This window comes from Sciurus carolinensis, chromosome 1 (assembly GCF_902686445.1).
Source record: "Sciurus carolinensis chromosome 1, mSciCar1.2, whole genome shotgun sequence".
Lineage (NCBI taxonomy): Eukaryota > Metazoa > Chordata > Mammalia > Rodentia > Sciuridae > Sciurus > Sciurus carolinensis.
Genome location: NC_062213.1, coordinates 109,875,891 through 109,892,594, shown reverse-complemented (window position 1 = coordinate 109,892,594; position 16,704 = coordinate 109,875,891). Strand labels below are relative to the sequence as shown.

The window sequence follows — 16,704 nt, the reverse complement described above, 5'->3', positions numbered from 1 at the left end:
ACTTCTGGCATTTGGCCAGAACCCCTTTTGAAAATCGTTTCCTTTTTCCTTTTCTCTTATTTAATTCAAATTCATTTCTTTAGACCTATTTCAGGTCCAAATCTGACAAGAAAGTTCCCCATTGTTCTCCTTTTCCACAAACATCTGTAGCACCTAAGAACCTACAGACATAACACAGAGTTTGAGTACGTATTGTCTTACATTGTTTCCTAACGACTCCGTGTAGGTGAGCGTTGCCTCCCCATTCTGGTTGTAAATAAGATGGAGGAGTATATGAATGACTGGAGTGATTAGGCATACACTCTGAAGTCGGAGTTCTCAGGTTCAAATATCTGCCACTTATTGACTGTGTGACTTGGGCATATTATTTAACTATTCTGTGCCTCAGTTTCCTCATCTTTAAAATTGGTATAATTACAATGATAATCCTCATTTCATCAACATGTGAGAATTAAAAGAATGTACTCAGCCAGGCATATTGACACATGCCTGTAATTCCATCTACTCAGGAGACTGAGGCAGGAGGATGAAAAGTTCGAGACCAGCCTGAGCAACTTAGTGAGACCCTATTTCAAAATAAAACGTAAAAGGGCTGAGGATGTAGCTCAGTGGTAGAGCACTTGCCTAGAATCATGTACAATGCCCTGAATTCAATCACCAGTACTACACACCCACCAAAAAAAATTATATAGATATAATATATTTATATATATTATATATATATTACATATATAAATACTGAAGATCAACTTAGAAATTTCACAGAATTTAGAACTATGAGGATCTGTGGAGGAATGTAATAGTACAGGGGATTTCATATCTGAAAAATCTTTCTTATAAACCTCTCGAAACTACCAGATAAAATTAAACAAATGTCTTTTGTTTGTCAAGAAAATAAAGGAAATATTCAAAGATCAAAATGAGACCAGAGCACAAATCTAAAGAGGAGAGTGAGTGCCAAAGCTGGTAGCTATCTCAGAACACTTGCTGGTTCACGATAATCTAGAGCATTTGTTTAATGGCCACTGGGAGACAGGACAGTAAGTTTCAGAGTCACACAAATTCAAAAGTAAGATTAGAAATCCAAACATTTATCCATGAATCCTTGCAAAGGATTGCATGCTCAGTAAATAGTTAAAAGAAACATAAGTATAAGCTTCAAAAATATAGTGAAAAAATCATTCATACCTTGTTGGCACTTCATATAGAGTTCAAAAGGTTTCCCCGAGAATTTTTAACCATATGTGAGAATTCAACTAGGATTGGGGCCTGAATTCAGATTTCCTTTATGTTCCAAAACTCCCAAGTGAAAAATTTTATTCAAAGTGGCCCCATGTGGGTTGTGCCTAATACATGTTGCAAATGCAAACATGAACTCTGTCTATTCAGGCTTCTAAGAATTCTCATAAAGTTCCAAAGAATGTTAGTCCACAATCAAAAATCACTAAATAGATGAGCACACAACATTCCCTAAGTGAGAGACAGCAGAATAACATGTAGAGGGGTTAACGACCTGCAAAGACTTTAAATGTAGGTATTAATGCCCATGGAATATTAAATAAGTATGCGTAATATGTTTAAAGTAAAAGAACTAATTGAAAATTCTGAGAAAAAATAGAGACTATTAAAGGCAACAAGATATATGTTGGAAAGAAGTAAATAGATATATAAATAGAAAAAACATAATAATTGAATTTAAAATTTAATGGACAGGGCTGGGGATGTAGGTCAGTGGTAGAGCACTTGTCTAACATGCCTATAACCCTGTGTTTGATTCCCAGCACCAAAAAAAAAAAAAAAAGGAACAAGAAAAGAAAAACCCAAAACCCAACAATTGGACAAGTTAAATAGTAGACTAAACCAGAAGATTTAGAAAATTGAAAAACAGAACTGAAGAAATTCTACAGAATTCAATTTAGAGAAATAAGTGGAATTTAAGAAAGATTCAAAAGCATGGAGGATGAGTGCAAGAGCTAATCTATTCAGTTTTCTAAAAGAGAGGATGAGAAAAGATGAATGGGAGGCAATATTCAAAGAAGTAATGGTCTTTTCAATAAATGGGGTTGGGAACTCAATAATTACATCACAAGAATGATATTAGGCCCTTACCTTACACCATACACAAAAATCACCTCAAAATGGATCAGACTCCTAAACATAAGAGCTAAACCTTTAACATTCTTGCAAACTCTCTGCCCCTCGCTTCTCATCTTGTGCAGTGCCAGCAGTGTTCCTGAGACACGCGGGGTCACCAGCGAGTGTTCAACACTGGCAAAGTGGCTACTGTGGCCATCCACTGACCTCAACTACATGGTCTACATGCTCCAGTGTGATTCCACCCATGGTAAATTCCATGGCACAGTCAAGGCTGAGAACGGGGAGCTGGTCATCGACGGAAAGTCCATCTCAACTTCTAGGAGCGAGATCCCGCCCACAGCAAGCAGGGTGGTGCTGGTGCTGAGTATGCTGTGGGTTCCCTGGGGTCCTCACTACGTGGAGAAAGTCGGGGCTCATTTGAAGGGCGGTGCCAAAAACATCATCGTCTCTGCCCCTTCTGCTGATGCCCCCATGTTAGTGATGGGTATGAACCATGAGAAGTATGACAACGCTCTCAAGAGCGTCAGCAATGCCTCCTGCACCACCAACTGCTCAGTCCCCCTGGTCAAGGTCATCCGTGACAACTGTGGCATTGTGGAAGGACTCATGACCACAGTCCATGCCATCACTGCTACTCAGAAGACCATGGATGGCATCAAGAAGGTGCTGAAACACGTACCGGGAGGGCCCCCTCAAGGGCATTCTGGGTTATGTGGAAGACCAGGTTGCCTCCTGTGTCTTTCGGTGCTGGGGCTGGCAAGGCCCTCAACGACCCCTTTGTTAAGATTGTTTCCTGGTATGACAATGAATTTGGCTACAGCTGGGTGGTGATGTTATGGTCCATCTGGCCTCTAAGGAGTAAGAGCCCCTGGACCACCTGCCTCAGCAAGAACACAGAGGAAGAGAGAGGCCCTCAGTGATAAGGAGTCCCTGCCCCTAACTCAGTCCCTTAATACACTGAGAATCTCCCTTCCTCCCAATTTCCATCCCAGACTCCCTGAAGAAGGAAAGGGACTTAGGGAGCCCTACTGTCACATATCATCAATAAAGTTCACTGCACCCAGTCCAAAAAAAAAAAAAAAAACTCTTAGAGAAAATAACAGAAAATCTTCATGACATTGAATTTGGTAATGATTTCTTAGATATGACCCAGAAAGCACAAGCGACAAAAGAAAATATAGATACATTGAACTGTGCCAAAATGTAAAGTGGTTGTGCATCAGAAAAGACTATCAACAGATTGAAAAGGCAACCAACCCACAGAGAATGGCAGAAAATGTTTGCAAATCATCTGTCTGATAAGGAATAACAAGAATATATCTGAAACTTCTTCAACTCAAAACCAACCAAATCCATTAGTAAAAAGGAGGAAAACAACAAAAAGTTAAATTAAGATAATAGAAAAGAATCTAATATTTCACTAATTACAATAAATAGACACAACTCTGGGTTCAAAGTCAATATAGAGGTTGGGGATGTGCTCAGTGGTAGAGTGCTTGCCTAGCATGCTCAGCACCCTGAACTCAATCCCCAGCACCAACACACACACACACACACACACACACACACACACACACACACAAAGTCAATACAGGGCCTGGGCATTGCTCTCTGGTAAAGTATTTGTCTGCCATGCATGAAGCCCTGGATTTAATCTCCAGCAACACACACACACAATGTCAATATGGAATGAATATTTTAAAGTATTTTTTTAAATCCACTTTATTTGCTATTTACAAGATAAACTCTCAAAACCCAGAGACAAACAAAGGGTGAAACTTAAATGGCAACGTTGGGCTGAGGGTGTAGCTCAATGATACAGCAATTACCAAGAATGTGCAAAGCCCTGGGTTCAGATCCCAGAATAGAAAAGAAAAAGGGGGGGGCAGATTATTCTAAGTACATGAAAACTGGTATAGCTATATTAATATCTGACAAAAATATTACTAAAATAAATGAACCACTACATAATCATCATTTCCATTTCCCAGATAGAAACTTCTAAACTCTTTTATACCTAATAAAACAGTTTCAAACTATATAAACAATGATGGAATTACAAAAAAAATTGATAAATTTATTTCTTTCATTAACTGATGGAACAGCTATTATCAAAATAGCAGTAAGGGATTATTTAAACACCAGAAGCTGAATCAACCTGATTATATATAAAATGTACTTCCAGCAAAGGAAAAGTATACTTTTACAAAAATCGAAAAAAAAAAAAAAAACTAAGCCTATACTAGATCATAAATTACATCATAATATATTTAAAATAATCAGTTCAATGCAGATCAAGTTCTCTGAATGTAATGTAACAATGCTACATCAGCTTAAATGATAATTTTTAAATCATATATTTGAAATTCTGAATATCAAAGCATTTAGACTTCAACGGTAAATGATGAAAATAACATCAAGACTTGTGGGATGCAGGATGGGGGGTGTGACTCAGTGGTGGTGCACCTGCCTAACAGGCACAATGCCCCAGGTTCCATCCCAGCACCACAAAAACCAAGATGAAGCATAACTCATAGGATGCAAATAGGTAGTATTTTTTTTAATGTTTTATTTTTCTTTTCTCTCTCTTTTTTTTTTTAAACTGGGGATTGACCTGAGGGGCGCTTAACCACTGAGTCACAGTCCTTCTTAATATTTTATTTAGAGACAGGGTCTCACTAAGTTGCTTAGGTCCTTGCCAAATTGCTGTGACTGGCTTTGAACTCATGATCCTTCTGCCTTGCCTCTAGAGATGCTAGAATTACAAGCAGACACCACTGCACCTGGCAACCTAAATAAGTATTTAGAGGGATAGGTACATAATTGCCTATAGTACCAAGAAAAACAGAAAATTAGAGTGCATCAATTAAGAAGTGAGAAAAATTGCAAGTAAAACAGATTCAAAAAGCAAAAGGAAGGAAATATTTTAGTCAACAATTAAACTAATATTTAAAATGCTCTTTTACTGAGCATTTCTTATGTGCTGGACAAGGGGCTAGGTGCTGCGGATTTAGAGATTACAATTTAATGGATGAGGCTGACAAAATTGCTGCTCATTCTCTCAACACACTTAAACACATGAGGCTCATAAAAGAGGACACCCCCATTCCCACCAAAGCCCAGTCTTGTCATACCAGACTTACAGGTGAACTAACAAAGAGAATGAGGGCAGAAGTCGATGGTGATTGTTTCACTTATTGTTTTCCATATTCCTAGAACCTGGGGCAGGTGCTGATACTCAGTAGGTTCCCAACAAATACTTGAATAAATGAATTGTGCAGAACAAATTGAATTGGTTGCTTTGGAGACAGAGCAAATGTACAGTATCCAGCCAACTTTCCTCCATCTTTCCAAACCTTTGCCAGGTCATGCCTCAGAACTCTTGACCCAATAAAGCTCCACCTCCTTGCTCCTCCTATAAAAACTTCACTGGATCTCTGAGTGGTCCAGAAGTCAGGTTAAAGCACTATCGCTTTCCAAGTGCCCATCCCAAATTATGCTGAGCTTTGCCATGTGTCCTGTGAACAAGGGTGAAAGAGCCCCATATCCCAAATGAGAAAATAATAGGACTTTGGTTTTCAGAGGTCCTTCCTACCCAGTCGTTAACTTTGGATGGATGATCTGGTGACCTTCTGGCCACCATTAGTAATTTTCCATCTGGCAGAGAAGTGGATTGTATGCATGTGTGTGTTGGGGGAAAGAAGGAAGGTGGTATGGAGGTCATAAACTCACATCAAGGTTACATGTTTAGGTCAATGACAGCAGATGACCCATCAAAGGCCATTATTATTATCTCCTCTGCTCACTACTAATTTTTTTTGTTTAATTTTTTGTGAATCTCCTCTCATTTATGGAAGTCTGTCTTAGAAACAGGCTCTCTCCCATATGTAATTTGAAGAGGGCCCTGAGTTGAGTAATTGTATCAGAAATGTCTCTAAAATTGATTCCCTTTCTCTATTTCTCCCATGGCTATTGTCTTAATTCGAGGTCAATTATCTGTGGCCCAGACATTTTCCATATTCCTCTCAAGGCTCTTCCTGCTCCTGGTCTTTCCCCACTCCATTCTCCTCCCCATTGCTACAAAAACCACCCTTGAATCATGTCACCCCTAGTTTCACTCCTTCAAGATTTTCATGGTGCCTTCTGAGTAAAGTTCTGCTTAAGAGAGAATTCAAGGTCCTCCACAGTCTGAACACAAATTAATTTTTTGGTCTTGTTCCCTGACAGCCACCCCACTCTGTGATTCAGTGACAACGCATGTGCCTCCAGGTCTTTGTGCCATTTCCGCCCCATGAGATGATCTTTTCCTGTGGACATTGTAAAATCTTAGCTGTTCCTCAATATTTTTTCTGTGAATTTCTTTCTGATTCTACCACTTCTCCCCACCGTTCCCACCTTCCATGCACCATACTGTTTTGTACATTCCCTTGAAAAAGCACATTCAGCATTTCAGTACAGATGTTCATGTGTCCGCCTCCCCAACCAAGATGTAAGGTTGAGAACTGTGCCTTACCTTTGACCCCTGGAACCCAGCACAAAGACCAGAAGGCGCTTAAAAACCATTGATGCTGTGGCTAAATTAAATAAATACTAACCCAATAAATACAACGCTAGTAATTTCTAGTGATGTACAGTAATACACCTACATTTGTGTCCATCAGATTTTTTGAATAAAAATCAAGATACCTGGTCTGAAAATGGAACAAAATAATTGAAATTGGGAAATGTCCTAGAACACTGGGTTATGCTGCCCCGAACCTATGTGTCACAACAATCTGATCAACATTTCAAGACTAATGTTGTTAATAATCCCTTCCTCTGCCTGTCATAATTCAAATGAGATTTATCAGTTGTCAACTCAAAAAAATATTTTACCTTTTATTGCTATTTAAGTCTCTGCCTGGGTCAGGAAGCCTTAAACCTTTCAGTTTCTATTCATAGACTAGGACACTAAAGCCAAGTTTGGCCTGGAGTTATTCTGCTTTGTTTACTTTATTCCCAGTTCCCAATCAGGTATTTTGAGAAAACCCATTTCTAGTATGTACCTAGTCTTATGCTGGTAATTACAGTTAATAAGATACAATTCATCAGTTCCTTACCTTGTACTAGGTAATGGGTTAAAAACTTTAGATGAATTATCTTTTTTCATTTTCACAAGTACCCTCTGCAAAGGGTATTATTATCATGGTAATATCATGGATAAGACTAATACTTAAAGACATTAAGTAACCTGCCTAAAGTCCTGGACCACTAATAAGAAGCAAAGTCAAGCTTTAAACCTAGTACTGAACAATGCAGACGTCTCTGCTCATATCAAGCAGCCTACATTTCTCTGAGAGGATAAGACGTTCACATACAAAATGATTGGAAAACAGTATTTATGGAAATGCCAAGATAGGACTTTTTAAATCACAAATTACAAAGATTCCCTTAGACCAGATTGAGATTTGATTTGCTTAACCTTGAGGGATGTTTAGAAAGAAAGGGCCTGAGTTTTAAAACAAAATAAAAGTTTACAGAGCCCTGGGGTTGTAATGCAATCAGTAAATTCAATGATTGAAGGTGTAGGGTGGGCAGATAAGAGAGCTAACTCATGGGCAAACACCTCCAGAGCTAATAATTTGTGTTTGTCAAAGTCCCAGAGCACTTTCAAATACATTATGTCAAGTCATCTTCAAACAACCATGTGAAATACAAATTATCTCTATTCTGCAAGTGGGGACAAAGCATTGATTCAGTAGCTTGCCCCACATCACCAACCTGTCAGTTTGCAATCTTTGCCTCCTGGGTCCTATGTTTTCTGCTACACCTCAATGCCACTCAGGACTTGAACAGTCTTTCTTGACAGCTTTCTTACCTGGTCCCTTCTGCTCAGTGGGTCCCAAAGAAGTCCTTCCTATCTGCCCAACTGGTAGTCTTTACCAACTGCCATGGAACATTCCATCATCCACATTCCGTCCATCCAACCCTTCTCCCTCCAGAGAATCAGGGATCCCCTGGTTGTAAGGACAGAGAACTGGACATACTCATAAAGTCTCAAGCTTCTAAAATTCATGATTATCCTTTTTCTCTGGCAGCAATGTTTGTACCAACGAAAAACTGTTTGTTGGGTGACTTTCCAAGCCACTTGGACTATAAAACTTGAAATGGAAGAAAACTAGAAATTTCTGGAACTCTGATTTTGAGTATCTTGTCTTTTTCCCTTTCCCTAGGCTTCCCTCTGAGGATAGCCTATCTTACAGTCAATTAAAAAAATTTTTGAGCACATATTAGGTGCCAGGGACTATTCTAAGTTTAGAGAATATATTGCCACAGGAAAAAACCTGCTTGCTCTCAAGAAACTTGTATTCTAGTGGGAAATTCAGGTTAACTAAATAACATGCCAAGTGGTGATGGGCTCTCTAATGAAAAGGAGTAAAGTTAAAGAGTTAGAAAATGACTGATGGAATGGGGTCTGTTTTCAAACAGTTGGTCTGGGAAGCCAGTTTTAAAGGTGTACCTAAAAGCAGTAGGAAGTAAGCAAAGCCAACTGGCCAAGGGCTTCCCAGGAACAGAGAACACAGTGCAAAGGCCCTGGGGTTAGCTCATACTTAGGTTATTCCAAGAATGGTAAGGAGGTCAGTGTGGTCAAAACAGATGAACAAAGGGGAGTGTGGAAGAGATGATGTCAGAGTGAGTGAGGGACCAGATTTTGTAGTGCCTTGTAGGTCCATAGAGGATTGTTGTTGTTCAGGCATTCAAACTCACTCAAACAAACAAACCAAGCAATTATTTTAGGCCAGAATTGTTGGATGCTGACGATGCAGACATGAATTACACAAAGTCTTCATTGTCAAGAAGCTCAGAGTCTAATGAAAAACAAAGACAAGCGGGCAACTATATCACAGTATAATAAGTTCTGTGATCAGGTTAAGCACAGAATATCATAGTAAAATAATGAGTGAATGTCAAAGAAAGCTGATGTCTAAATCTGGGCTATTCAGTGAGGTGGCCACCAGTCTAATGGGGTTGTTTAGGATGTGAAATGTGACTAATCTGAATGAGGAGGTGAATTTTTACTATTATTTAATTTAAATATGAAACAAGCAATGTGAAATATTTTTCATTAAACACAAGCTCACACTCACAGTTTGGGTAGGACTACATCTACTTTTGCCATTGTTTTGTGGAGATGTTATTGCCGTTTTGTACTGCTCATGAACTTTTTACCTTATAAAATGTGGCTACTAGAAAATTTACAATTAAATAAATATGTGCCTCTCATAATATTTCTATTGGACAAAACTAATCTAAACTGATAATGGAAGAGATGAGTCAGAAATCTACCCATGCCAAAGTCCAGAAGGCAGAGAGCCTAGCACCACAGCACCTTTGAAGAATGAGAGGTGCTCAGAAGGATGCATCCTGAAGTGCCAGCAAAGAGGGAGATAAGAAAGGTCAAACAGCAACTGGGTCTGAATAGAATACAACAGAATCTGAATTTTGTCTTGAGTATAATGGAGAGCTACCAAAGTGTGTCAGTCTTCCTTTTGTCACTGTGACCAAAATACCTGAAAAAGTTTATTTTGGGCTCAGTGGTTTCAGAGATCTCAACCCATAGTTGGTGGACTCCGGTGCTCTGGGCCTGAGGTGAGACAAAATATCATGGCAGAAGGGCATAGTGGAGGAAAGCTGTTCGGCTCATGGAGCAGAAAAAGTGAGCAGAGAGCCAGGGGACAAGATGTAATCCCCAAGGGTACACCCCCAGTGACGACTTCCTCCCACTGTGCCTGTCAGCTCGCAGTTACCACCCAGAATCAAAGTCTTTTAAATTTTTAATCCAACAAATGGATTAATCCATTGATTAGGTTACAATTCTCATAATCTAATCATTCACCTCCTAACATTCCTGCATTGTCTATCATGTATCCAAATCATAACACAAGGGATTCAAGCACAAGAGTTACCCAATCCACTGCAATGTTGAAAAGATCACTCTGGCTCTCACGTGGAGCATGAACTGAAGATGGGCAAGAACGGAAGGAAGAAGACCACTTAGTGCTGGGTGCAAAAATAAGGCAAAAGTCCAAGAGAGTGACCCAAGAGAAGAGAGAAGTGGGCTAACATGAGATATGAAGGAGAGATCAGGATGGCTACACTTGCCTTGGAGCAAGTTTGAAAAACATTAATTGTGACTCAGAGAGCAGTCCCTAATGTTGCAGGCTTAGGGGAACAAGTGACCCTCCAAGTTGAGAGCTCAGGCAAATGACTGGGCTCCCAAAGGGACATGGTAAAAGAGCTGACCTTCCCACCTCCCTAAAGATTATGAGTAATAATTGGTGGGAAGAATGCTTTCCTGGAATCACACTGGTACATCTTGCTTTGCCTTTAATGAATGTGACTTCAGGAAGTCAGTGTATTCCATGCTGCCAGGCACACAGCTCCAGCACTTTCATTTCCTTTTATCAAAGGATGACTGAGTGACAAGATTGTATCTCTCAGAAATAGTCTCGGGGAAGGTGAAATGAATTTGAGGTGCACCCCCCACCCCAGTGGCAAACAAGAAATATTAAACATAGCAGACAACCACACCTCTCCTCAGCAACCCAGAGGCATAGTTTTGTAGAACCTAAAATCACTAATTGATTTGGGGTTTGATTTTTTTGCTTTTTTGGTATGTGGGGGGGTGTCTCTTTATGGAAAAGAATACTAAACTATGAAGTCACTAGGCATCCAGACAAATGAATGTCCTTTAATGAAGGTCCTTGAAAATCAAGCTTCATTAGCTTCATGGTAAATCTGCCTCAGTAGAAATAGTTGTAGGAGGTTGTTTGTTTCCATCCATCAAACGTGTGTCAAATATATACAGGGTATGGGCACTGAGCAGGGCACTGGGAATATAAATGTGCATGAGACCAGATGTAGGCTCTGCCCTCAAGAAGTCCACCACGTGGAGGAGGACATAGATAAGATTATTGCAGAAGAACATTATGAATGCAAGCACAATGTTCTGTCTCTAAATACAGTCATGTTGGGTGTTATGGCTTCAAATACAAAACTGGAAGGGACAGAGTTCAGTCCATGATCAGGTTATTATTTTACTCTGGGGAGAATCTCAAGCTATTAGTAAGTACTTCATCTATCCACAGAATTATGGGTGCAGGGAGAAAGCGCACTCAATTACCTGACGGGAACCATGGCTTTGATATCTTCCTGGGATATGTGACACTGGGGGGATGTGTAAGATCTGTGACTTACTTGAACAATATACAGAAAATACCTTTGGGGTAATATTTTCTGCCCCATGAAGTTGGGAACATTATCAACTAAAAAAATAGAAATGAATTGAATGGCAAACCTAGTTCTTGCTAAATCATGTCAGGACCAAGATGAACTGCTTACTAATAACTTGAGATTCTCCCCAGAATAAAATCATAACCCTATCATGGGCTGAACTGTGTCCCTTCAGATTCATACTTGAAGCCTTAACACCCAAAGTGACTGTATTTAGAGATAAAACCTTTAAAGAGTTAAGGTTAGATAAGGTTATAAAGATGAGACCCTGATCACTGCTGCCTATTGAAAGAAGAGGAAGAAATACCAGACAAACCCCTGTCTCTCTGTTGGTCTCTTTCTTCCTCCCCTCTTTCCTTTCCTTCCCCTCTCTTTCTCCATTCATTTGCAGGGCATGGAGAAAAGACTATGTGAAGGACATATACATAGAGGGAAGGCAGCTATCTACAGTCAGGAAAAGTCTTCACCAGAAACCAAACTTTTCAGGCACCTTGATGTTGAACACCCAGCCCCAAGAACTGTAAGAAAAAAAAATTGTGTTGTTTCACCAATCTGGTATTTGGTTATAGTATCCTGTCCTGACTAAGAAAGACCTCTAAATGAATATGGTCAATTTCCCCTAGGCAGAATACCCAAGAGCAATGAGGTATTACTGTGTCTCTCCTTCCATATTTCCGGGCAAAATGCAAGAAATGTGGTTAGTGTCCTCTCATCTCTTGGATCCTACTCCTTCTTCCTTCTTCCTTAGCACCTCAAAGACTCTCAAGAATCATCTCCAAGAGTCATATTTGCAGCTAGCCAATGACTCTGTTCATGGATTAAGGAGGTAGCTTCATGATGCTGAAAAAGTACTGGCAATATTTAGAAATAGCTTGAGTACAAGATCTCAGGTAAATAAAGTCCTGCTCTGAATGACAAACTAAAGGGAAGGGGCTCCATTATTCCCACCCTCCCTTCTAACTGAGTGATTCTAGGATCTAAGCTCTATTAGCTACTTCTTATCTGCAGTTTTGCTTTCTAAAGTTTCAATTACCTGAGGTCGACTGCAGTCTGAAAATATTTAGTGGAAAAATTCCAGAAATAAGCAATTTATAAGTTCTAAGCAATGTTTATTATAGTATATTGATATAATTGTTGTTTTGTTATTAATTATCATTGTTAATCTCTTAATGTGCAGACAGGTTTCCATGACTGTGACAAAATTCCTGAGATGATCAACTTGTAAAAAGGAAAGATTTATTTTGACTCACATTTCAGAGGTTTTAGTTCGTGGACACTTGTCTTCTATGGCAAAGCAGAATGTGATGGTAGAGCAAAGCTTCTCACACCATAGTGACCAAGAAGCAAAGAGAAATGGAGGGAGCAGGGTCCCATATCCCCTTCAAGGACGTGCACCCAGAGATCTCACTTTCTTCCACTAGGTTTCACCTCCTAAAATTTCTATCATCTCCTAATAGTACCATGGACTGGCAACCAAGCCTTTCAACATGAGAATTTGGGAAACATTATAGATAAAAACTATTACATTCCTCCAATGACCTCCAAAGGCTTGTGTCCTCACAATGCAAAATGCATTTAGTCCACTTCCAAGAGTCACAGGAGTGTTAACATTTCCATCATTGCTCAAAAGTCCAAGTCCAAAGTATTCTCTGAGATCCAAGGTAAACTCTTAGCTGTAAGTCCCTGTAAAAACATGAAAATAAGTTACGTACTTAAAAAATACAACGGCACAGGATCAACATTACCATTCATAAAGGAAGGAATAGAAAAACAGTAAGGGGGAATCAGACTAAAGCCAGACTCAAAACCAGCAGGGCAAACATTAAAATTCTATAACTGTATGTCCAGTGTCTGGGGCATGCAGTCATGGGATGTGGGTCTCTAAGGGCTTGTGTAGCCCTGCCCCTGTAGTCTTACTAACTGCAGCCCACATGGCCATTCTCTTAATCTGGCTCTGCTCACTGCCTGCAGTTTCCCTTGGCAGGTGCACTACATTCCTGGCATCTCTAAATTCCTGTGGTCTCCATTGCAGCTTGGGCATCACCCTCAAAACTTCACACTTCACCCTCTCGGAGGCTGCTCTCAGGGACTCCAACCCTGCCACACATTGCCTGGACTGCCAGACTTTCCTTTGAAATCTTGGTGGAAGCCTCCAGGACTCGGCAATTATTGAATTCTGCATGCTTGCAAAACTAGCATCATATGGATGACACCAAGGTTTTCCACCATCTCAAGCAGTATCCAAGCCCACTTGAACCATGCGGTGGCTTCGGAGTGCCTGGACTTCTAAATGCAAGGAAATGAGTCCCATGAAAGTAATGCCCTAGGCAGCTCTGGGTGAGGAGGTTACCAGAAGCTCATAGATGAACACCTTTGAGTCTCTGATGGGCAGGGTCTGACTGACCCCTGAGATGCCCTTAGGCATCCTTCCTATTGTCCTGCTGCAAAGTACTTGACTTCTTTTAATGGCACTAATCTCGAGTAATCACACCTCCTTGGCCACAACTTTAAATATACTCTTTTTCTGGACGAACTACAGGTTTTTCATATCTTCATTTCTCTGTTTTGCTTCCTGGCTGCCATGAGGTGAATAGTTTCCTCTATCATATGCTTCTTCCATGGTGTACTGGTCACCACAGGCCCATGGTAGCAGATCAAAGTGACCATGTACTGAAACTTCTGAAACCATGAGCCAAAATAAATCCTTCCTCCTTTGAAGCTGATTTTCTGGGATATTTTGTCATAGTAGCAGAAAGCCAACTAACATACTATACCTAATTAATAAATTAAACTTTATCACAGTTATGTATAAATAGGAAAAAAACATAGGACACATAGGTCTTAGTATGATCAGTAGATTCAGACATTCATGGGGGGGCGTGTCTTTGACAATATCCCCTTGGATTAGAGGATTGTCTGTATTATCTTTCTAGAGGACTTCTCAGACCTGAATGTCTCCAAGTCCCACATGAAGGGATCATTCTCTAAGACAAGGAGGTACTTCTGGTCAGGTGGCCTTCCCAAACATCTTCAAATCACCCTTGAGTGCACAGGCAGCTGCACTACCTGCTCAAAGTCTTAAAAACTCTTGTTCTTTGGCATTTGTGACCCAAATGTCTTTGCAAGACATGGAAATTCCAAAGGTTTCACTGGAAGGGTTTGATTAACAAGAAATGGTCTTTTCCCACTTACAGAAGGCTCTGTGGATTCCTTCTAACTGAAATGGAAAAAATTAGAGTACAATGTTAGGGAGAAAATTGCTCAGTGCTATGTCCTAAATGTATAGAAAGAGGAAATTTCTTAACATCCTAGGTGGACATACAAACCTGTGATGACCTAACTTGCATTTTGTGTGGGATTTCAAATGTTCTCTGAGTGAATACCAAGAACCCTGCTGAGCCAATGTTTTCTCTGATAAGTGAATGATGATATATAATGAGGGGGATGGTGGAGGAAAGAGAAGAATGAAGGAACTTTGAATGGTGTGGAGCAAAATGGGGTGGGAGGGGGTGGGGGACGGAAAGATAGAATGAAACAGACAGTATACCCTATGTCATGTATGATTACATGAATGGTATGTATCTACATTGTGTACAACTGTAGAAATGAAAAGTTGTACCCCATTTCATTTGTGTACAATGAATCAAAATGCAGTCTGTAAAAATCAAAAATTTTTAATTAAAAAAAAAAAAAAGACCCTGCTGAGCAATGTGGCAAACTCTCCAGAGAACAGGCTTCAAAACCAAGTCTCAGGTCAGGAGAGAAGCAAGGAGATGTCTCTTACCTTTTTCCCTCTCTTATAACCCCACTGTCTGCATGCCTGAGAATCCTAGAATGAAACTATGTTGAAATTGAAAGGGATTTTGAGGTCAAAACAAGACTTAATGAGGTTGCCTCACTTCTTGAGAACCTAGCCACACAGTTCAATTCCACACATAATCTTGAATATTATGAGAGAGTAGATAAAATGACATACATTTTGCCTATTTCTTTTTCTGTTGTTGTTGTTGTTAAAAAGCTAAATTCCAGTCAGGCGCCATGGCACATTCATGTAATCCCAGCAACCTGGGAGACTAAGGCAGGAGGATCACATGTTCAAGGCAGCTTCAGCAACTTAGTGAGACCCTATCTTAAAATAGAAAATGAAAAAGGACTGGGGATATGGCCCAATGGTTAAGTGCCTCTCTGGGTTCAATCCCCAGTACCATACACACACAAATACACAGAGACACACAAAGAGTTAAATTTATTTGGCATTTTTCTATAGGATTAGCTAATTAAAGAGTCTCCCTGACCGGTCCTTGCTCTCTGACCCTCTTCGCTGCAGCTTTGCAAGCCAAAAGCGTTAACACTAGCAAATTCTGGAGTCCAGTGTACTTGGTGCTCCTGCAGGTGAGAAACCCACTATTCCGGTATACAGGAGCTTGCAAGAAGCTGCATCTGAGGGTGCTATAAAGCACTGTGGGCAGTAGAAAGATGCATTCACATAGGAAAGTAGGAGAGCAGGTCAGTGGGCTGTGCCATGGTGCTCAATTATGCAATAGGACTTGGCAGTCTTTCAGAAGTTCCTTTCACCACATTCCAAGGGCTCTTGTTGAAGGAGCACATGGCTCTCTAGTCTCCCCAAGGTGGTAAACTCAGAGAGGATGGCCTGCACTGCCCCATAGCTTCCCACTATTAGAGTTTCTCAATTGTTGACAATCAAAACAGATTTTCTAAGAAAGGCTGGTTGGATATTTGGAACTGAGAAATCCCTGGGTCCTCAGGCTTACACACACCTACAGTGGTCATCTGTTTCATGCTTATGAGAATAAACAATGCTGAGATGTTCCATTTATCCCCTGATTCACTTCCCATCTTTGGAGGCAATGGTGAAAGCAAAGGAAAACCTGTATAACCCTCTAGTTTCACTTGCTTGTACTCACTTTTATTACCAATTTTAGCAGTTACTTAGATAAGCAATATACTCCCATTAGCTTTGTTATTGGTAATACAGTTGATGAATGGTCACGATGGTAACAATTGTTTTAATAGTGTATTTATCAGCTTTTCATCACTATGACCAAAATATCTGATATAAACAACTTTTATTTTGGCTCATGGTTTCCGAGGTTTCACGGTTGGCTCGCCTGAGGTGAGGCAAAACATCATGGCGGAAAGACATGACAGAAGAAAATTGCTCAGTTCATGGCAGTCAGAAAACACAGAAAGGGAGAAAAAGAGAGGTTTGGGGACAAAAAATACTATTCCAAGCCATGCCCCAATGACCAACTTCCGTCAATCAGGTTCCACTTCCTACAGTTTCCACGGCCTCCCAGTAGTTCATTCAGTTAT

General features: G+C 40.2%; 1 long non-coding RNA gene and 1 pseudogene across 1 annotated transcript in view; one reads left to right on the top strand and one right to left on the bottom strand.

Moving 5' to 3' along the window:
- The window catches only part of LOC124990662 (glyceraldehyde-3-phosphate dehydrogenase-like), a 38,232-nt pseudogene extending 29,911 nt beyond the window's left edge, over positions 1–8,321 (top strand).
- Positions 8,322–12,497: 4,176 nt separating this feature from the next.
- LOC124968065 (uncharacterized) overlaps positions 12,498–16,704 on the bottom strand; it is a 45,422-nt gene continuing 41,215 nt past the window's right edge. The window contains exon 3 of the long non-coding RNA XR_007105632.1: positions 12,498–13,053. This is a non-coding gene — a long non-coding RNA (uncharacterized LOC124968065). The remainder of the gene's footprint in view (positions 13,054–16,704) is intronic.